The sequence below is a fragment of the Aegilops tauschii genome, chromosome 3, assembly GCF_002575655.3.
Source record: "Aegilops tauschii subsp. strangulata cultivar AL8/78 chromosome 3, Aet v6.0, whole genome shotgun sequence".
Classification (NCBI taxonomy): Eukaryota; Viridiplantae; Streptophyta; class Magnoliopsida; order Poales; family Poaceae; genus Aegilops; species Aegilops tauschii.
The window spans coordinates 187,959,968-187,966,460 of record NC_053037.3 but is presented as its reverse complement, the minus strand read 5'-3'; positions in this window follow the sequence as shown (position 1 = coordinate 187,966,460).

The following is a 6,493-nucleotide window of genomic DNA, read 5'->3' as shown; positions in this document are numbered from 1 at the left end:
ATGGAGAAAAAGGTAGTCCGCTCACTATATACAATGGAGCCTGCCTGCCTGGTTTGTTGCTCTTCAGAGTATCTCACACAAGGCTACGGTGGCCTCTCTCTCTCTCTCACCATTGGTCACTGATCCGGCCACATCCCATCCACCGGGGAAAGGGAGTGCGGTGGCCTCTCTCTATCTCTCTCACCGTTGGTCACTGATCCGGCTGCATCCCGTCCGCCGGGGGAAAGGGAGTGCGGTGGCCTCTCTCTCTCTCACCGTTGGTCACTGATCCGGACGCATCCCGTCCGCCGGGGGAAAGGGAGGAAGTGCATCATTTCTCCGTTTGACGGCGCCGAGGCAGCACGTCCCGATCTGCGGTACACGCCGTTCTCTCTGACCAAGCTCCGGCGCGGCAGGGCCTACGCCACCTGCTCGCAGATTCCGCCCGCCGCCGCTCACCTAGTTACATCCCGACGACCTCCAGGTATCCCCTCCGGCCTTGCTCCACTGCCCGTCTTCCCACGTCGCTGCATGTGGATCTTCCATAGTTCTTTGCCCAAAACGTAGCTCGTCCGGCGTACTTTCCATATTGCATTCTCGTCCTCACACCGTTTTAGACAAACACAACCGTGTTGTTATCTTCCCTTAGGACAAGGAATATGCTTCTTTTTTGTCGTCGCATGTGTCATCAACTGTTATTGGCCAGTAATTGTTTCCTTTCTACTCGTTGCTATTGCGACCTTTTGGTGAACTGCACAAATCACTTTTTTCTTAAGAGTGTTTTGTGCAGTTGTACTAAAATGTCACACGGGCAACGTCTCTACATTTCAGTGCGACTGCACAAAGGGAGATTGGTTTTGCTCTATCCTCCTCATCCAACTTCGAGCCTAATCTTCTCCAACTAGTTAGTCTTAAGAGAGACTGCAAAGGTGACCGGCTTCTATTTGTGTGTTTATTGTTTCATCAGCAGTCCTCTATTATCGTCATCACACTTAATATCTCTGGAACAGGGACGCTCAGCTCTATCTTAGTGGAACTGCACAAAATGATCGGAATGTTGCATGCTCTAGACAGCTACTTTTTTTCCCAACAAGCCTTGTTGATTTAGACAGAGCTGGGGGGACGTTGCTGCCAATGAAAGCATGGATCAATTTTAATTTAACACCTTCTCACAACTCTGTCTTCAGTTGTGATGTAATTATTAGCTCTGATCTGCTAATAATTGACATGCATTAGCAAGGAAGTTAGTTTTTTATTGTTTCCGAAAGAGCATCGATGGCAAGACACGCGAAACAAAAGCTGAAAGCTCACACCATTGTACAATTTCATGTCGCTGGAAAATTATTTGTATAGTACATCAATTATGTAAACAAATGATGGAAGCTTGATAGCATTGCCAGAAGCCTCTTCATGATCCGGGTCCATGTGCCATGCACAAAAATATACTCCTTCGTGCCTAAATATTTGTCTTTTTACAAATTTCAAACGGGCATATTTTAGAGTGTAGATTCACTCATTTTGCTTCGTATGTGTACTCCCTCCGTTCATAAATATTCTATTCGTCTTTCTAGAGATTTCAACAAGTGACTACATACGGAGCAAAATGAGTGAATCTACACTCTAAAATATGTCTATATACATCCGTATGTGCCAGTCCATTTGAAATCTCTAAAAAGACAAATATTTGAGTAGTCACTCGTTGAAATCTCTAGAAAGACAAATACTCGGGAGTATATTTAGGAACCGAGGGGGTAGTGCACAACCGCATGGGAGACTCATCCCGGTCGTTGCGCCGCATTAATAGTGAGTAATGAGCAGTCAAATCATAAGCCCCACCTTTCCCACTGTAAGTTGCTCTGAAGAAGCAACCATCAATACGCTCTTCTTTGAATCCGCTCATACTACTCCATCCGTCACTGTTTATACAGCGCGCTTCAGAAAAAAGAAAAAAAAATCTGTGGGACCAAGGCGACTAGCGGTCGGCCTGAAAAATAGCATTGGTAGTTATAGCATGACGTCTATTACTAGAAGGAATAATGCGTACACACATGCATGCAGTGCTTCCACCCCGGGTACACACATGCATGCACTTACTCCACTCCGTAGTAGTACAGTACATGGAGAGAAAATTGTGGACTTGATTGCGGTTACCACGCCCTAATTAATTGAGCATTAAACCAAACGCGTCTAAAGTCTCTCTGGTGGTGGAAATGCATTGAGAGAAATGCATCATAATGAAGCGCGCCCTGTAAACTGTAACGGAGGGAGGAGTAGTATGAAGGTGCAAAACCAAGTACGCATATGGCCAGTTGGTCAACGCACCTCCTCTTGGCATATCACTGACATGTGGGACATGAGTGTGAGGAAACCGATCTCAATTGACGGCAAAGAGCCAACCCGTCGTTCCTTGAGAGAGACGAGGAGCGAGAACACACAGACGGGCTCGCACGGAGGCCAAGATATATTCGACCATGGTTGGTTGATCGATATCATTCATTACATGTTGGGCTGCCGTTTTCCGCCTTTCTCCGGAATAAACGTGTACTTTATCAGAGATAAAAAATAAGAGTACAGACGCTCCACCATGCGGTTCTAGTAGTAGTACTACTTGTACTACTGCGCTTGGCTCTTCGCCTCTTCGTGAAGTCGAACAATGATGGTACTCCGCATGTTGGGTACTACAGTGTATGCCTCTGACAATCTGACACCGAATGGACTGATGCATGTCCACCGAGGGTAGGTTGCATTAGTCAAAAGGCGTAAGCGAGCTTCACCTTGTCCTGCAAGCTTCTCCTCATTCTGCGAGTTGACGGGACACACCAAAAAGTAGTGCTAGTCCAGACTCCCTCCTTTCCGGTTAATATGGCTTAATCTTTTTTGCGGGTAAATGAGAGAGCTTTATTCATATATAAGCATACTTAGGACGATCAGCCAAGACACTGGTCACTAGGAAGCGTGGTACGCCGCAAAAAAAGAAGTAGGAAGCGAGGTGTTTCATCAAGCCAGCTCTCGGCCACATTCAAAGTGCAGCAAGCACGGTTCGCACGAAGATGCGCCGCAAGGTTTGCTGACCTGTTTACATGCTGAATAACAAAAAAAGAGGAAATATTACCGAGCGCTACTATTTGTAACAGGATATGAGCCAGAATTAAGCGAGAATTGTGGCGAGTGTTCCATGCAATCAACTTCCATTATCACATGCGAGAACCCTCTAAGAGAACCAAATGTGTTGAAGATTGCTTTATCACATTTTAAAATTATAATAAGAGTGCAGATGCTCCTCCATCCGGTTCCTAGTACTAGTATAGTACGTACCTTTATATACTATAGTAGTAGTACTAGTAAACTCTGCGCTTGGCTGTTCGCCTATTCGGGAAGTCGAACAATAATAGCACTAGTAGTATAGTGTATGCTTTTGGCAATCTGACACCGAATTAACTGTTGCACGTCCATCGCCTGAGCGAGGGAGAGCTTGCATTAGTCAAAAGTTTCTCCTTGTCCTGCGAGCCACCGCGCGCAAGCTTCTCCCGTCCTGCAACCTTCTCCTCGTTCGGCAAGTTGACGGGACACAGCAAAGTAATGCTAGTCCATACTGCCTCCTCTCCGGTTAATATGGCTTAATTTCAAACGAGATAAATACACTGTCTGTCACTGTATATTTGTAAAAATACGGTCAGTGGACTTCATAATACACTCATTGCGCTCAATATATATATTTTCCGGTGTTTATACGGTCACTAGCTCACCCTGACTGAGTATGTATGTGCATGCACGTGTAGGTTGAGCACTTGAGCGTGATCATGTGTGTTCCGTCGTGTGCTCGGACATGCATGCATTAGGGCGTCGCGCGCGTTTTTGCGTCCATGTGTACGTGTGACTGTTGCATACACGTAGGGGGACTACGTGTAGGGGCCACTAAGGAGCAGTCAAATCACACAGTAAGTTAGTCGGAAGAAGCAACCATCATTTCACTCTTGAATGACATGTACGCAATATAAAATGGTTGATATGGAGAGAAAAAGAAAACCACTATATATACACTAGCAGGAGCCTAAGCTACAATCCTGCTTGCTTAGGTTGCTCTCTTCATAAGCATAGAACGACGGGCCTGATCCCGCAGCTGGGGGAAGGGAACAATGTTCTGCATAGACGCGGTCGACATCGGCGAGGGAGAAAACCCACAGTCGGTGCGTCCCAATCGGGGGTCACCGCGGTATGGGCCGATGCCGCGTCCCAACCGCCCTTCTAGCTACAGCCCGACGTCCCAGGTAGTCCATCTTCCTTTTGGAGCCGGCTTGATCCACTGCCGTAGCTCCATCTCCATGTCGATCTTTCTCTACTTCTACCGGCTTCTAATTGTGATGAGTTTATGTCTCATGAACTAGTGTCAGTACTATTATTCTAATCACACTTCTTCAATATCTTTGCCATCAGGGATGCTCAGGTCGATTTTAGTGGAACTGCACAAAAGCATCGTATGATCCGAGGGTGCCAGCCGTCTTTCCTTCGACAGGTTCTACCCGGCCAGGAAATTAAATCATGTTTAGGGTTTAGGGTTTAAGTCGTAGTGACCCCATCAGTAGTTTTTCTTTCGTACACGCTCTCACAACTTTTTTCTTTATTTGTGAAGTAAATATTGGCTATGATCTGTGAATCATTGAGATGCATCAGCATGCGTGTTAGTTTTCCTTTGTATTTGATGGAATGTTGTAACGGGGCAACCTTGGAATAGGAATGAAAATGGAGTGGAAAGTTTCGGTTTTTCCGGAGAAAAAAATGGAAACGGAGAGAAACCAACGTTTCGTTTCGTTGGATCGCGCCATCGAGCAAAACCAACGTTTAAATCACGTCTGTCGTGTTCGTGTCTCACCCTCCTCCACGGCTCGACCCCACACGGTCGCTCGGCATGCCACTCACCGCAAACCGAGTATACGATAACTTTCCCGCCTGCTTGTCGATGGATCGCGCCATGGAGTACTAGCACTACTGGAAGAGATTGACGAGTTGGTGGAGGACAGCTAGCTGTAGCACGGACTCCCAAGAACTTTTTACATGCATGTTGTAGCCAGCTATTGCGACCTTTGAACGCGGAGCAGCCGCGTGCACCCGGAAGCGGCGCAGGCGACGCTCTCTCGGCCGGCGCGCCGCTTCAATGCCGGCGCCAGTGAGAGGTCGCGTCCGCTCTGGCCGGGCATGAATGCGGCACTGACCGTTTCGGGCGGGAAGCACGCGCGGGTGATGAAGAGGGTTCGGGTTGGTCAGGACCGGCCGTGGCAGCGGTCCGGACGTGCGCAAACAAGAGATGTTGTACGTTAATATTGCTGCGTATATAATTAACAACGTAAATAATGTGCCAGTTGGACAAATATGATTGGAGATGGAGATGGAAATGGAATTTTACGTAAACACGGATATGCATGTCTATGTCTATGTGTGTGTGCGCGACGACTCTCGCGACCTGGAATCGGGGGCGTGTTTTTGGTCGAGTTTTCTTTCTTGGTACGTAGAAAAATTGTCCGCCAGTTTTCGTTTCTTTTTTCCGGGAACGCGCGTATTCTATTTAAAACCACTGCTATGGAGAGATTTTTTTACTCCATTATAGCCTCTTGTTTGATAGAGTTTCTCGCGTCTCGCTCTCTCACCCTCTCCATATCAAAACAAGATGACAGTGTCCACTCTATCTCTCTCCTCACCGGTGGTCACAGATCTGGCCGAATCACGTCCGCCGCGGGAGGTGAGGAGGTGCAGCGTTGATGTTGTCGCCGTCGGCGACGAAGGAAGCCGATGCGCACCGTCCTCTCGGGGCCGGCGCTAGCGCGGACGAAGATCCTCCGCGCTCTTGTTCGCTGCTGTCGTGTGGGCAGATCCCGCTCGCCTAAACGACATCTCGCCCACCTGAGGTATAACTTCTTGTACTGGTCCAGCTCCCCAGGTCGCTGCGTGCGGGTTTTCTTCTATGCGACTACTCCCCAGCTCCCCATGCATAGTAGCTAGGGTTCGTCGGCTGGTCCAACATCACCTACTAGTACTATTATAGAGGAAATGCCACTTGAAAAGTTGTCCTGATTTATGCCTCGGTGGAGGTATACATGTTGTTTCGACAAAAAATACATGGTGGTTGTGCGGTCATTGTCCATATGGTGGTAGTACTATCATTGGTTAAATGAAGAAATGCTTTTTTTCTCGGGTATCCTGGTTTAGTTCCCATCAAGATAATTATGATGAAACTGTTTGTTGGTGTACTTTTCATTAATTCTTATTGACAATTGAGATGTCGTTGCTAACCCTTTTTTATATTTTTGGAAACAGCGATGTGTGTCTCCATACCCGGGCATGTCTTCCTCAATTTTAGTGGAACTGCACAAAATTGGATAGCCATTGTTGTTCCGCTTCACTGTCCTCTGCCACGTGGTTCTTCCTTCCTCGAGCTTGATTACTGAGAAGAAACAGACCACAGTGAGGATTTGTCGAACTTCATAGGTGCCTCACCCAAACTTGATGCCAAATGGATGAT